We start from the raw sequence: 17,500 nt of genomic DNA on the forward strand, positions 1-17,500 counted from the left end.
GTCTAGAATCTCTGAGAAAAGGAAGGGAAAGAAAATGGAGATTCAACGCGCGTCATAGAGTTAATTGAGTCATGGAAAGTAAGTCTATTAAAAAAAAAATTAAAAATAAATAAATAAATAAAAAAAAGTTTATATACAAATTTTTAAAACTATCTGTATGTTATCATGTTAAAATTAGTTAGAAATAAATAGTATCTTATAATACATTTAAATATTGTATTTGTAATATATTAATATGAATTCAAAAAATTGAGTCTTATGTAGTTAATATTTTATATATTTTTATGTAATTAATTTTATTGGTGATTATAGCGGTCGTTGTAATTTTGCTCACTAATATTTCACTTCCTAATTGATTAAGATGCAGAAAATTGCATTATTAGTCGCCCCCAATTCCATAGGACGTATATAGTTTCGGTTAATATATACTTTTATTCATTCCGTACACAAAAGTACTTTCATGCACGCATAAAGAAATAAATAAAATAGTTATTATTTTAAAGTTTTGTGTTAATTTATATTAAATCTAATAATGTCTCGTGGTAGTATTTGATCTTTTTGACTTAAATCAGTTTAATAACTAATGTATCATCTGCAGAGAAAAATTATTTTCTTAAAGCTATCTCATTTATTTATAAGTAATTTGGATAAACAGGTACTTCAGAATAAGTACACCCAACTTAGATTTCGGACAACAAATATCATCAAGTATATACCGGACAGCACTATAATTGCCAGTGGGTTGGGGTGGGAGGGTTTATCGTAAATAATCTAGTGGTATAAAATTCGGTTTCTTTACCGTTATAGAATTATCTGTCCGTCGGATCTGGAGTTATTGGTTATTTTAAATTTACATTTATGTCTACATCTGGCCATCAGTTCATCTCGTTTATTTAAGAGATTATTGTGTTCATACTTCAGGATTCTTATTTTTTCCTCGAGGCATAAACTGCATCTCTGCCTAAAGCCGTTTGGAACATCCGAATAACATAGGATTGACCATGAAACCACTGGGGATCGGTTCTCATTTTTTAATAACCACCATTGTTTAGCTAACTCGGTTTTGTTCTTAAGTTCTGGGTTATTGAAAGAATGTTTATGGTCATTAAACGCTGTTTCCAGTTTCCGGCGGAGATACCGAAGTAAACTTTTTTGTCCCTGTTATTATCTTCTGGGTGGATCGTGGCCTTATAAACTACGCACTCAACTTTACAATTACCGTCCAGTGGGCAGTTATTTTTCACTTGGCAGTTACATTTGTCTACTGTAACCTTATTTTTATTAGAGTTGTTTAATATTTTACTATTATGAGTGCTAATTATTCTGTCCATGTTTTTAGTGCACGAATAACTTATTTTAATGGTTTTTCTATTAAATATCTTCCTAAGTGGATTATTTATGGTAAAATGCTTATCTATTAGGTTCAAAAATACTTTTCCTATGTTTATGTTGGATAGTTGGCAGTAAGGGGGATTAAATCATATTATTTTCCGGCTTCTGTTCTTAGATTTATTTTTATTTTTATTTTCCTTCTTAATATATGTGAGTTTTTCACTGTATCCGCTTATCTCTAGTGCTCTATTGTATAATTTTTTGTTTGCTTCAAAAATTTTGTTAGCCGAAAGTTTATTAATCCTAGTGTTAATCGTTTTAGGTATTTGTTTAATCATGCTACTTGGATGGTTAGATTTAGTATTAATATAAGATGGTGTGATATTATCTTTATTGAACGGCTTGTATATCCCCTTTATTAAGTCTAAAGTTATATCTAGATAATTAACTTCTTTACAATTTGGGGTTATATCTATTTTAAATCCAAGGTATTTGAAGGCTCTTACTAATTTTTTATGTATTTTCATCCCTGTATAATCCCACTAAATTAGGCTCTATAATTCTGCTAACTGTATACATTATAAATATGCCCACTAGATCGGCAATCTGGGTTGAGTCAAAAGCCCCCATCGGAACGTCAAATTCGTTGTTGTTCGATTTGATCCATGTTTCCTGATTGTTTAAAAGGATGGATCTGCGACAAGCCATAATTAATTTTACCTGATCTTCGGATACATCCATGAAATTCCTAGCATAATTAATGCTGTTCATGAGTAATTCCTTGGAAATTGAGGGATAGAAATCCATGATATCGAATTGGATGAAACAGGCATTCCTCTTATTTTCAATCGACCGCTATAATCACCAACAAAATTAATTACATAAAAATATATAAAATATTAACTACATAAGACTCAATTTTTTGAATTCATAGTAATATATTACAAATACAATATTTAAATGTATTATAAGATAATATTTATTTCTAACTAATTTTAACATGATAACATAAAGATAGTTTTTAAAATTTGTATATAAACTTTTTTTTAAATTTTTTTTATTTTATTTATTTATTTATTTTATTTTTTTAATAGACTTACTTTCCATGACCCAACTAACTCTATGACGCGCGTTGAATCTCCATTTTCAGCTCGTTACGATAAATAGCTGTCACAAAAGCAATATATATATATATATATATATATATATATATATATATATATATACCTATTTTCATTCCACCTTTACTTACGTATTCACAGATTGTTGTGAAATAACAAATATTGTAGATTAGGATATATATATATATATATGAATAAAAAAGAATACGAAAAGTATAAAAGCTTATAACTTTTCTTTATTCGTTTTCAATTGGTGACGTGCAGGAATACAAAATAATATTATGAAAAAAAAATTAAAAAACTTATATATATATATATATATATATATATATATATATATATATATATGTATATATAATTACTTCATTTACTCACATAAAATTAATATACGTAAACTTTAAGTATTTATTTCAACAGTGCTCAATACGTAGGTAGAGCTAGTTAGTAAGTTATAAAATATATATGGCGATTAAGCTACACTAAATATTCCGCGTTTCATTCACTCTAAGATTCTTCGGGATAAGCCTGAAGAATCCTAGAGTGGATTAAACGCGGAATATTCAGTGTAGCTTAATCGCCATATATATTTTATAACTTACTATATATATATATATATATATATATATATATATATATATATATATATATATATATATATATATATATATATATATAAGGGGTAAGGGTTTAGGCTCATTACCGTTGGGTCCCGATTTCGAATCTCGCTAGATACAGCCACTCTGATGAGTCGTAGACGACGAAACACGTGTCAGTGGATAATTACATTTTAAAAATAATATATATATATACCGCTCTCCATGTGGGGGTACCAAATTGGTTAAAAGGGAAAATTATTCCCAACTCGCATTTAGGTAAAAATGCACTTTCGTAAATAATTGAATTCATTCAAAACATATCGCTAAAACCAAAAACAAAACAACATCTAAGTAAATCGCGATATGTCCAGTCAGTGGGTGAGATGGTCCAGGGGTAAGGGTTTAGGCTCATTACCGTTGGGTCCCGATTTCGAATCTCGCTAGATACAGCCACTCTGATGAGTCGTAGACGACGAAACACGTGTCAGTGGATAATTACATTTAAAAAATAATATATATATATATATATATTTGCATGTATGCATACATATATATTAAAAATGAGTTATGATATAACAATATATAAATACAGAGATACGTTTCCACATCTGAAAATGTTATTTCAACTGAATTGATTACAGGGAGATAAAACCAATGGCTTCATTCTGATGATGTTGATAAAGACGATTTTGAATGACTTTTACAATCAAGATGATTCAGCAAATCTAATCGTCCTATCTCTAAAATTATCTTCGCAAGAACACACACGTTGAGCGTAAATTTAAGCTGACAAATCAGGTTTTGATTGAGGATATGTGTGCAGTCAGCACCAACCCTATTCAGGGTTTAACCGACATGTTTCTTTCAGTCGCATGTATATCCCCATTAGGGAAGATGACGACGTTAGGTGTTTGCAACTTTTTGCAGGGATGTGTCGACGTCCTCCTACATACAGCACCTGGACTTCCCAAATTGGTCACCCATTTTAGTAATGACCAGGCTCAACGTTACTTAACTTCGGCGATCTGACGGGAACCGGTGTGCCAACGTGATTATGCCGTATATTTTGATGGATTGATTGATTTGATTGAGGATAGCAAATGTTCATTTGTTATTCTTGCTCCATGTTATTTGCAATAGACTTCTTCGCCACAATTTATTTTAAAACATACTTAATCAACTCAGTAATATGTAAACACTTTGAAATAACATAAAAAGAAAAACTTGGTAGTTTCCTAGATTTCACTTGATATTGAAAAAAAATAAAATACAAAAAAACAAAAACAAAATACATATGATGCATTATATATTCAAAGTAAATCGATCGAGTAGTTTTATTTTCATAAAAATAAGTAAAGCATGCACAGTGAACAAAGCATAAAAATGACTAAGTTCAGCATTTACACCCCCACCCACCCATTTAGCCTCCAAAGTCCCCAGGGGACGTCAAATCCTGGTGAAAATGAACAAACGGTGCAGTTTTAGGCCTTAACATATGTAAATTTGAGTTCTGCACTATGCCAAAAAAAAAAAAAAGAAATGACTAAGTCCATCATTTGAACCCCCCTCCATTTAGCCTCAAAAGTCCTCAAGGCCTTAACATATTTAAATTTGAGTTCAGCACCATGCAAAACTGCTAAATAGATATACACAGAAAATTTTGGACAAATATGGTAAAATAGTCCCAAAAATGGAGTGTTTTTATTAACCCTAAAACAAACCCTGGGGCACATCCAAGAGTTATCGTGAAAATTATATAGAAATCAATTAGTTACAACTTTTCAGAAAGTTTTATAAAAATCCAAGGCATCGATTTTTTTTTTTAATAAGCACAACAGTGTCAATTTTAGCCAATTTAACCTGAAAAGCACCAGAGTTTTCCTGGAAAATCCGTTCTGTTACTTTTTTTTTACTCATATCATGTCTAATGTTTGTGCAAAATTTTCGAAAATTTGAAGGCGCAGTTATTGAGAAAAGTATGGACAGACGAACGGACGAGGGTGAAGTTACAGGTCCACCCTTCATTTGTCGGGGGGGGGGGACCAAAAATCATTATTTTTTTGCAATTTTAAGCAGTTAATGATAAATTAATTACAAGGTTGAAAACAAACCAAAAAATCTCAGAAGTTAAAATCGAAGTTATCTCCATTTGTTTATTTAAGGTGGCGGAACGAGAAATTCCGCCCTGTTCTCGCTTTCTCATAAAATTTGATTTTCTTACTTTAAAAGAAAAATATTCCATCAATTTATGTGATTTTTGTAATATGATATTTTCATTTCGTCAAGGCGTTCGTACATCATGCAGAACTCAAAAATTAAATAAGAGGCATAACTCTAACTAAAGGAATAAGAGTTGCTTCCCTTTGGTTGATTATAGGATTTCTTTACTTTTGTAGTTTTTGCCGTTCAAGATGGATCCACAATTATGTTTTCTCAGTTTTTCCTCAATAAACACGATTAAATTTTTCTGTGCTTTTTCAGGTTAACTAAGACATTAAAAACAAAAATAGAGAAAAATTTATACGATGTACGTAACTGTTATGGAATAAAGTTCTCCTAGGAAAAAAATCGCGTAATTTGATCAAGTAATTTGTTTTTACAGAAAATAAAATGTTAGTCAGACCTATCGCGACGCAGCCATCCTGGCAATTTCAGCTACTAAGAGGGGGCACCAGGGGAGATAACTAATTTTGAACGTAATAAATTCCAGGCAACGCTGACTACAATTTAATTGTATTCAAGTCCAACGTAAACAAATTCTTGATGAACCGTCCTCCTAAGTAATCCAATTTACAAAATTTCCACTACTTATTATTACAACGCTATAATCATATTGACTAATGTATACCGATTAACCCTTATCCTCGAGTGGCATCCGGGCCTTGATAAGTGGTAAAAAAATCGAATAGCTAGTAGAAAATAGTTTGAAGTTGATAAATTACACAACTTGTTTTCATTGTAGAAAGATATAAATTATTTCCGAAGGATGTTCCAAAAGTAACGCCTCCTATTCTTTTTATTCCGCCCGAATGGATCAGAGAGGATTGCATTTTACAATGTTATGATGACTGAACTTATGCATTTATGACCTGAAAGTTTCATCTTTCTGTTGCAGATATTGACGGTGTGAGACCCTAAGAAAGCAAACACTGTCATAGACGTGCGTTAGAAGCAGAGATGCGTTATTGAATTTCTGGTTGGTTGGTTGGTTGTTTGTTTTTGTTTTACGGCATATCAACCCTTTTCGGGTTATGTAATGCCGAATCCAAAGATTTTGAAGAAAAAATTTTTTTAATAGAGTATATTTGTTGTTTTCACGTCGGTTTCTATTTAACCCATAGTTGGGACCCTAACAGGTACTACCACTCCGGGTCAGAGTGGACCTGGGAGCAATGGTAATTAAAGGGTGGCTCCACACTCCCCAAAGCCCACAAGCTGGGGCCTCACCACTGGATATAGTTTAAGGTCATATCCAGGACCTCCATTGAGGGACTTTTACCTTCTGCAGGGGGGTGGGGCAGTCGGCGTATTCCAATGCCCCACCGACAGGGCCTTGAATTTCTGGAAAAAAAATGCATTGAGAATGGTGCTGACTATGTAGAAAAATAAATTCTGGGGCACATAAGGTCACTCGTTTTAATGGTGCCACTTCCGTATTCGTAGATCTTCAACGTTTTTGAGTAAAAAAAAAAAAAAATAGCAGGCTTTACTTTTAGAACGACCCGCGGTGGAAAATATCAACATCAGCGAAGAATGGCTGGCTTGCGAAGAGATTAGCAGTAGCAGTTGCCGAAAAGGCGCAATATACAAATTAAAAAGTGTCTGCTGATAAGAAAATTGAAAAAAAAAGGAGAAAAAATGCAACACGTGATTGGAAGAGAAAGTCGACGTCGAAGGAAATGGACGTGTAAAGTTAAGACTACTAATAGCGGTGGGATCGGAAAAGAAAAGTTTATACCGGGCGAGATGGACGATGGCGGGAGGCTTTTAAGTGGTACCGAAAGTAAGTGTAATAAACACTTTTGTTGAGAAAAAAAAAAAAGTACCGACCCGCATAAGTAAAGTGTAACATGTCACGTCGTAGATTATATCAAGCGTTTATTCGATTTGTCTAAATCTCTATCAGTTGATCATTTTATACTTGTTTGAAATATAATGCTTATTGGATTGTAAAACTTGTTTGAAATACTTTTAAAAATGGTTTTAATATATAATTTATTTATTGCGGACTATTATTCTCATCTTTATTAGTTGTTGTTTCACGACGTTTCGGCCAACTATTCCTCTGGCCTTCGTCGGGTGGTAACCGTGACGGATAGGAACTGCTGAGAATGCAGTTAGAAGATTCGAAGTTCCTATCCGTCGTGGTTATCACCTGACGAAGGCCAGAGGAATACTTGGCCGAAACGTCGTGAAACAACAACTAATAAAGATGAGAATAATAGTTCGCAATCAATAAATTAACAATACTCATCTCAATGAATTCCAATTAAAATAATATATGTTTTTAATAGTTACAAAATCCTTTAAAATTACAATCAATATAAATTCTAATATAAATATATATAAAAAAAAACAAAAAAAAACCCGTTTGGTATTTACAATCGATAATATTCATTACGTGAATCCAGCCATAACGACTGGTTAATAGATGAAGAATTCGAGGCAACGTACGTTGTATTCCAAGGAGTTAACATTTATGTTTGAAGTAGTAAAATACTTATTAAAATTACTTTTATCAAAAAGAAATCATTGCAAATTAAGCATTTTTTGTTATCGAAGGCATTTTACTGGATGGTTGAATAGGTTACGCCTTGTTTCTTTAGTGTTAGTAAATAATATTCCACGGATTGAATTGTCGTCAGCGAATTGAATCACCAGGGCGTGATCCTTATTTACTTATGGAATTTATGATAGGGGAAAGATAATATAACGCTTCTAAAGGTGAAAGAATGACGGTCTTTGTTGAAAATGTATCCAATGCAGAAATTCCGGTGGTTGTGGGAGAGTGGTAGTAGATGCTTATGTCGGAGTAAAAGTTACGACGACTTCTTATAAGTATGACTGTTTGTGAGAGTCAGGCATATCGGAATTAATGCCGGAAATTCTGAAATGGATTTAAACTAATAATTGTTGGAAACATGTATCAGCTATCAGTAAAAACCGTAACCATATTGGGATTATATATAGTGCTTGTTGTTTATTGTCCTGGGGTGACTGAATTTACAGGGAAAATTGACTTTATTAAGTTAGTATATTGAGCGTTTTGACAAGAATTTGTTAACAGATGGGCGTTATCAAATTAGAAATAATGGTAAAATAATTTTTTAAATCTATCCTTATATCACAAATACACACATACACACACGCACACACACACACGTACAATCGAAACTGTTCGTGACATTTATGGAACTTACATTATTATTATTTTTTTTAATTTATACACAAAAATATTACCCCCCTCTCAAAAAAAATGTATAATTAAACAGAAGCAATCTGTTATTTTTAACAATGTTTGTTTAAATAAAAAATACTACTTAAATATACCCCTCTCTTTCTCTCTCTCTCTCTCTCTCTCTCTCTCTCTCTCTCTCTCTCTATATATATATATATATATATATATATATATATATATATATATATATATATATAAAGTAATTTATAAAATATATTTGGCGATTAAGCTTAATCGCCATATATATTTTATAAATTACTAACTAGCTCTACCTACGTATTGAGCACCTTTGAAGTAAATACTTAAAGTTTACGCATAAATCTATACTTTCGTATATTACTTTTATGTGAGTAAATGAAGTAGTTATATATATATATATATATATATATATATATATATATATATATATATATGTATATGTATATATATATATATATAGTATATTTGAGCTGCATGTTTTCATTCAGACAGGTACTGTTAAATAGCACGGAGTCTTTTTGCTTAATGATTCTTTTTGTAATTTTTTCATTTTTTGAATGGTTATTCTTATGTTTTGGTCGAATTTGTGTGTATGTACAGCATTATCACAAGTTGATAAAATCAATAATGTGCTCGATCATAAGTTATATAAGAAACAATTTTTATTAAATTTTATGCGATTAGATCGATGTGGTCTGGTGGGTTTTGTGTGTGTGTGTGTGTGTGTGTGTGTGTGTGTGTGTGTGTGTGTGTGTGTGTGAGGCCTTTTCTCTGAATCGCTTTCACGAATGACTTCATTGTAATATAGGTCAGCCTGGTCAAAGATTTCAGAACTGAATGAAAGGAGACTATCTAAATATCTAAATATTCTCCTGCTTGTGGCTATTGGCAAACAGATATCGCAAATCGTGATATAATGAGGGACAACCTCACTTCACTTAAGCTAAAGAAAAGTTGTGACACCATACGGCCACGTGTTACTAATGATAAGGGAGAGAACTTGAATGTCTACTAGACACTGTCCTCAAGTGTCTAAGGTCTCCCTGTATAGGGGATTTGCCAGAACAACCTGGCATGAGGATATTTTTCCCTGACCAAATATTCAAAATCACATTTCGTATTCGCTGCCCAAATAAGATCTCTTCACTAAGACTAACTCACATTAGCTTTTCCGGGGAATAGTGCAACTTCTCCAAGTGATGTTACCTCAAGTAATAGCATGAAGCTGGATACTCCACTAGACTAGATAAATTCTTGTCCTGGAATCCAGTAAGACCATGAGACCAAAATGAAAGATACTACAACAGTACAACATATAACAATGGTTAATTGGGAAGAGGAAAATTATGTTCTAAATTTCTTTACTAACACAGTGTTTGAGAGATAAAGAACTTAAATGGAACATTCGAATATCTATGTATCTCATATAGAGTTCAAGTGTTAGCCCCAGGTTGTGGGCCCCTTGATTTCTGAGAACTTCAACTGAAGTAAAAAAAAAAAAAAAAAAAAAAAAAAATGATAAGCGATGCTGAACTTGATAGATGACCACGAAATCAAATACGTAGAAAAATAAATTCTGCCGCACAAAAGGTTGTTCGTTTTAATGGTACCACTTCGGTCTTCGCAGCTCTTTAACGTTTTAGTTTTTGAGTTAAAAAATAGGAGGCTTTACTTTTTGAAAAATTTAAAAAACCTTCGTTTTGTTTACATATTGTTTTTGTACTCCCACATTTTCTTTACATTGGCGGTGACTTTAAGCCGAACGTCTCCCTGTTTTTTGGACACTATTCTTCTTGACCCCCCCCCCCACCTTCCGTACTCCCGTATGTCTAACGCGCGACATATGCGAATTATGTGCATTTTATTATCAACAATTTAAGCCAAACACAAAATAGGATTGGCCTATATCCAATGTAGCTGCGAACAGCGCATACAAGTATCTGCTGCACACGCCTACGTACAGACTGACACTCTCGATAAACGCGACACGCACACACTCCCAGAGAGAGAGAGAGAGAGAGAGAGAGAGAGAGAGAGAGAGAGAGAGAGAGAGAGAGAGAGAGAGAGAGAGAGAGAGAGAGAGAGAGAGAGAGTTACGGGTTAGTGTAAAAACCAAACAGGATATAAAAAAAACAACAACAGTAAAAGAATTACAAATCACAACGAACCTCAGGATTTCTCAACAAGCAACACATGATTCAAGAGACTTTTTAAAACTTTTTTTTTTATTGCACATTGGTAAGGATAATTAATCTATATTTTTATTTCTTAAGGTTTTTATTTATATTTCGATTTAATTGAACAAACAAAAATACAGAAAAAATCTTTATGATGTATGTACGTACGTACTTGTTACGGAACGTAGATGGCTTGTTCTAAAAAGCACGAAAATTATTCAAGTGTGTGTGTGTGTATATATATATATATATATATATATATATATATATATATATATATATATATATATATATATAATTTGAGGTTGCTATTTTCCAAAGGTAGGGTAACCAGTGAAATAAAACGAGGTTCATACAAGAGTGCTCAATACAGAAGTAGAGCAAGTTACATTTGTCTTTACATAAGCAGTAGTTTGTTGCTACACAGTCATGAGCATGTTTCAGTCTACTAGTATTTACTAACTAAAGATCTCATCAGGCAACAACCCTTATTTTCGAAAACGGCTGTGTGTGTGTGTATGTGTGTGTGTGTGTGTGTTTGTGTGTGTGTGTGTTTGTGTGTGTGTGTGGTCACGAATAAGCTCCTGATTGAGTATTTTAAAAAACTGATTACATATAATGATAGAAGATGTATCGAGACACAGGAATGGGTATGCTTGATCTGACAGAACGATGGTTCATTAAAATTGTGGGGTCTGCGATCGCGCCTGGCTTCCATAGAATGAAAATAGGCACAAACTGTAATAAAGACTTTTCAGATCTATCTGCGTAAGTATACTTGGATAATTATGTTTCAGTTTGAAGAAATATGGTATAATAAAATTATGAGGTGTTCGTTCGCACCTGACCTCCATAGAATGGAAATATGTCACAAAGTTTAACAAGGCTTTTTAATATAGATCCACAGAATATTGTGATAAGTGTTTCAGTGTGAATAGGTATGGTATAATAAATTATGGGGTTTATCTATTTTATTTTTACTTTCATCATATTTTGCTTTGGTTTTGATACCCCCAAATTCAAAGCTATCTCTTTACATACAACCCTTCCTTTTCATAACCTATCATACTTTCATAAATCAGAGTCCATTTTCTGTAGGTTGTTTTTGAACCCAATCAACGACGGGTACTTTTGCTAGTATATATATATATATATATATATATATATATATATATATATGTGTGTGTGTGTGTGTGTGTGTGTGTGTGTGTGTGTGTGTGTGTGTGTGTGTGCGTGTGTGTGCGTATGTATGTACGTGTGTGTGTGTGTGTATTATTATTCATCGAACTGCTGTTCTCATCTTGAGTGTGATCTTCACAACGTTTCGGTCGATATAACCTCCAACCTTCTTCAGGTGTATCTTGCCGAACTCGGGAATGTTTCTATCGAACTTGGGAATTTGGACGGAATTTCGAGCGGAACCCTTTATTTAATTCACGGGGGTAGCGTGCTCTTGTTCCGTCATCCATGACTGGATAGAGGTCCTAAGTAATTGGCAAATGTATTTTTTTAGTCACCCACACCGAGGATTGAACCTTCAACCTTCAGAAGAATATCACTCTTATAACTGATTTTTATCAGTACTTATAATCATTTTTTTTTACGATTTTTACAAATTTTGATAGAAAATTGTATCCATTACAATAGTGATAATAATGCTAATAATAATACTCACAACAACTGCAACACAAATTAAAACTTTCTTTTTGATCCAATGTCTGCAAAATTATAAAAGTTTACAAAAATAGAAGGATGGAAAAACTGGAAAGAAAGAGCACTAACCAAACTTCTACTAGAAAGGTGCAGAGAGTACATGGGCCTTGTGGGGAAACTTTTTGCCACCTAAATTTAATAGAAGACTAACGGTCATTGCAAGCGAGAAATCAATGGTAAACGGATTTTGCGATAACGCATAATGATTTGCAATGGTTATTGAAAGGGATAAAGAGTACTGGAAATCTGAGAGACATTGATTTTTGTAAACATTTAAATTGTTGAACAGGAATTAATTTCTGGCGTTAAATTTATAAACCATCTTGTATTAAAAGATTGAACGTTTAGGGTGCTATTTTCACCATAATTAAATACGTTTATAAATATAAATAACAGAGTTATTGTGTTAATAACAGAGAGGCGGACAGAGGTTTTTTTCACGTATACGAGCGGTACCCCCCTCCCCCCATATATTTTTATTTTTGTCTTGTTTTCAATTTTTTTTTTTTTAAGCGGATTATTATCGATTGCACATTAGTCTACCAGATTATCAAAAAATAAGCTAATATTTAAATATTTGTAGGGGTGCTCGGTTTCTAATGCAACGTTCTAGTAAATCAATCACCCATTTTAGAACCACTTAACGATTTTAAGCCAAATTTCGCGAATTTAGCCTTTTTTTTTTCTTTAAAAAAAAAGAAGTTTGGCCTTTTTTTTTTTAATTTCGCTTGAAATATGCTCCTTTCCGATTATTATATATTAGGTTGCTACAAAAATAATGTTTTTTTTTCATCAGATATATATACGTCAAAAAACGACATTATTTTTACACCAACCTAATATATATATATTTATGGTTATCTTTAAGTTTCGACATAACTACCCCTGACAACTCCGCTTAGCAACAAAATCACACCTCTTCACTGTTGAGGTCCTTAACTGCAAGAAAGCTTTCTACTCTGATAGTTTCTTCTCTCAAACAGCTAGACTTTGTAATTCCCTTCCTGCTACCTGCTTCCCTGACTGGACTGATATGCAGAAGTTTAAACGTAACGTAAACCAACATCTTGTTCATCTTCCCCAATGGTCCCAAATAGTATCCCCTTAAGTTCAAGTGGCTATATACCTTGTTTGGAGTGAACGTGAGTAAAAAAATATGTTTTGCAATTTTTTAGATGAGGATTGCTTATTTAGATGATTTAAAATACTATTCTCATCTGTTTTTTTACAAGGAGGTAATCACTAATCAAGGCTCGAAGGGCACTCAAGGATAAGGGTTAATTAATGTAAGGCGGTAGTTTAGTAATTGTTAATTGTGTAGATTGAGTTGAATTTGGATTATTTAAGGAGACGGCTCAACAAGAACTTGTTTATATTGGACTTGAAAGCTACCATATTCAGTAATCAGCCAGGAAGCAGGCCAGTGGGACAGTGTTCTTGAATCTTGAATGTTATTTTCACAAGGATGTAACATATCAAATAGATTACTAATAATTAGCTTCTGTATGCACGTTTAAACTAAAATCAAACACATACCTGATGAAGGCAATTTCCCCGAAATATCATGCGATAAGGAACTTCCATCAAACCACACTGACGCAAGTAAAAACATTATGCAATGTTAAAAGTATATAAAAACACATGTATTGTACGAATAAAAGGTGAATTTGCAGTGACTTGTCTTTACCGTGCTAGAAACGACTCACCTGCCATATCTACAATAAAGCACCCTTCGCCCATGCATGAAGTATTATTGCCACACCTGGGCTCATGCATCCACTAGTATCTTCCTCTAAGATAGAGTCCCTCAAAAAAATGTCTCAAATTTAATAAGTCCCGCACTATTGGGCAAGCACCAACCTCTGCCCCATCACTGCAATGTGGCCTTTCTATGTCTGTTTGACAAATACTTTAATGGAATCTGCTAGAATGAACTCATTACACTTGTACTCCTTCAACATACTTACTCGTCTAGAAGCAAAATCCCACCCCTTTCACTTGTGACGTCCCTAGATGCCGAAAAGCTTTCTACTCGATTAGTTTCTTCCCTGGGAGTTTGTTATAATTTGGAATTCTTTCTGCTTCTTACTTCACTGACTATGCTAACATGCAGAAGTTTAAATATGATGTGAACAATCATCTCGCGTCTCAACTCCCTACATAGTGTCCCTGTAGACATAGTACCAAATAGTAACCTATTACGTTTATGCGGCAACATGCGTTGTTTTAAGTGAATAAGAGTAAATAAAAATCTTATTCCACCATTATATCATGTCTTAATTTGATTCGGTTTGTGTATTTTTTTTCTGTATTTTTCACCTTTGTCTTTCCTGTTAACTACACTGCATAATCGTCAAATAATATATAATCTGAAAACAAAAACCAAAAAAAAAAAACAAAACAAAAAAACCCCAAAAAACAAACCAGGTAAGGTTCAATCAATAGTAATTACAACAGTTTAAGAAAATGTGTTTTAGCGAGTGGACTGGAGCTCTATTCGGAAAATAAAATTGGATTTTAAAACTACAAACTACATTAAGTAGATTATCAGATTGAGATGATCCTAAATAAATTCTCTCTCACTTTTTCCACCTCTCTCTCTTTCTCCCCCCTCTCTCTCTTTCTCTCTCTCCTCACACACACACACTTCATCCGGAAAAATGCAATCGCCATCATTGTAAACAAATCGAAAACGAGACTAACTAAAAAAGAACGATAACTCAGGTAATTAATCGTTTAATTAAAAGACAGAGTTATGTCTGACTTATATTTCTTCTTTAACTCCTTTTTAAACTTGTTTATGCAAGAGAGCGACCATACTTTCCCGGTCGACTTTTTATTTCTGTGTACGATGTAACTTGTGTTTTTTTTATGTTATTTATTTATCAAAACATAGTGAATTAAAAATAATTTTTTTATATAACAATGGCAAAATAATGCTGAAACAGCTTTAATTAATTTACATGACTAAAATATAAGTCAGAGGAGGAGAACTTATAGACTAGTGTAATTGTCATTTTTTGTCCCAATCCATAGCGGCCTTGGGGGGGGGGGTTGAATGCCCCTGCCCCCACATTAAATTAAACCTTACTCTTATATCTAGATTGCCCTGATGCATTCAGTCTGCGCGTTTAGCGATAAAAATACTATTAAAAATTTAAGTGTGACAGACTGAGAGATGGACAGAGTATTCTTTTGTTTATTATTATTATTATTATTATTATTATTATTATTGGTGTTCCCTGGAAGTTAAGTGACAACAAGTCTCCCCAGAATTCCAGTACTCTCCACCTCTTTCGATAAAATTTTCAAATGAATTTGTGTTAGCACAACAACCACTTATTATTGATTCCTCGCTGGCAGCAGCCATTGATCTCCACTAGAATTTGAGTGAAAATATGCCTCCCCAAGTTCCCAGTTTTTTGTTTTTTTTTTACATGGAGTGCACCACTTATCAGGGCCCAAGGGCGACTCGGGGATATTGTGTGTACAGTAATCAATGGGATAGTGTAGTAATAGTATTGGAGAATTGATAAAGTGTCATTACTTAAGGGGGCGGTTCATCAGGAATTTGTTTGTGTTGGACTTGAAGACATCCAGGTTGAAGTTGGGAGGGAAACAGGCAAGCGGAACAGAGTTCCACAGGCGTGCAGTTCTAAGAAAGAAGCTTTGTTCATGGAATCTACGTTTTGATTTAGGCACAGATAAGGAGTGGACGATATTAATTACGGTGGTTTCAGCTAGTCGGGTGTTTTTTGAAAATGATTGGCGAGGGGGGGGACCAGAGAATGGAGCTCAGACGAGCACTTGCCATGGAAATAACGATAGAACAAAGATAGGCTCGCTACGTCTCTTCTGTGGGTAAGAGGTTGCAGGGAAGAGAAGAGGGCATCCCCCACCAAGCCACAAAGTCTATTTTGTACTTGATCAAGGCAGGATAGGCTGTTTTTAGCAGCTCTTGCCCAGATGTGGCAGCAGTACTCCATCCTTGGACGTACTTGGCTTTTATATAGATAGAGAATTGCATCATTAGTGAGATATCTTCTGGAGCGGTAGAAGGATCCCACCATTTTCCCAGCGACCTTGGCCACAGACTTGATACATGTGTTCCATTTTAGATCAGGAGTAAAGGTCAAACCCAGAAGCTTATCAAAACATGGGGCCTCCCCTAGACGAGAGCCATCCATTTCAATTGATGCCAGATGGGGATCAGAGCGTTTATGATGTAGAGATAGGAGCTTGGTCTTACATACATTAAAGGTAACTAGCCACCTCTTCCCCCAGTGTTTTCTTCGCGCTTGTCCAGCGAAGGTCTTGATCTTTCTATCCTCTTTGACCCTTCTCGACTATTGGCATCACTTTTTTTTGGGGGGGGGGTGATAGGGTAATTGGAGGGGATGGGGAAGGGATAGAGAACGTATAGATATGCATCTTCAATGTTCTTGGTTCCATGTAATGCTTCTTCATCTTTTGCCTCTGAAGCAGTTTGTCTGACTCACGCATGTGTCTCGTGTGTAATAGTCTCCACATTCAAGAGTTTTCCTTAATATTTCACTTGTTTTCATTATTGTTGTTCTTTGTATCTTTCCAGTCATTTCTCTGATTCCAATTTCTCCCATTCTTTTTTCAAAGTTTTCTTGATTTTTTTAATCAGCCATGCCCCTTTCATCTCTCTGGCTCTGTGTATTTGCTCTGTTTTTCCTTTTCTTTGATATTCACCTTGTGGTCAGCTGGAACAGCAAAGTCTACAATTTGACAGGGCTTTCTTTCTTGTTAATTATTACGACATCCGGTCTTCTTGCTTGGATGGGTTTATCTGTTTGTATGTCCATGTCCCATAGCATTTTGTGATTCTCGTGTTCAAGTACTGGTGTCGGCTCACTCTTGTACAAGTTCTTTTTGCGTTCGAGATGTAGTTGTTTGCATAATTCCTAGTGTACTGTCCTTCCCACTTGGCCGTATCTGTTCTTGTATTCCTTTTGGACCAGTTTGCTGCATTTGCTTACTATATGGTTTATTGTTTCGTCTCATTGTCCATAGAGTCTGCATTAGCTGTTTTCTTGTGTTTTGTTTATCTTTACTTTGATATGGTTGGTTCTCATCAAATTATCTTGTGCTGCAGTT

General features: G+C 33.9%; 1 protein-coding gene and 1 pseudogene across 4 annotated transcripts in view; one reads left to right on the forward strand and one right to left on the reverse strand.

The window, feature by feature from the left end:
- Positions 1-3,995: 3,995 nt before the first annotated feature.
- Positions 3,996-4,114, reverse strand: LOC145256569 (5S ribosomal RNA; annotated as a pseudogene).
- Positions 4,115-10,397: 6,283 nt separating this feature from the next.
- Positions 10,398-17,500, forward strand: part of LOC145256335 (UDP-glucuronosyltransferase 1-2-like) — a 43,955-nt gene continuing 36,852 nt past the window's right edge. The window contains exon 1 of one of the 4 annotated variants that reach the window (XM_080115112.1): positions 10,398-10,724. The gene's annotated coding sequence lies outside the window, so the exon portion shown is untranslated. The remainder of the gene's footprint in view (positions 10,725-17,500) is intronic. The other 3 variants (XM_080115114.1, XM_080115113.1, XM_080115111.1) reach the window with 3 other exon arrangements.

The sequence above is a fragment of the Euprymna scolopes genome, chromosome 32 (genome assembly GCF_053919585.1).
Source record: "Euprymna scolopes isolate OS-2025 chromosome 32, ASM5391958v1, whole genome shotgun sequence".
Classification (NCBI taxonomy): Eukaryota; Metazoa; Mollusca; class Cephalopoda; order Sepiida; family Sepiolidae; genus Euprymna; species Euprymna scolopes.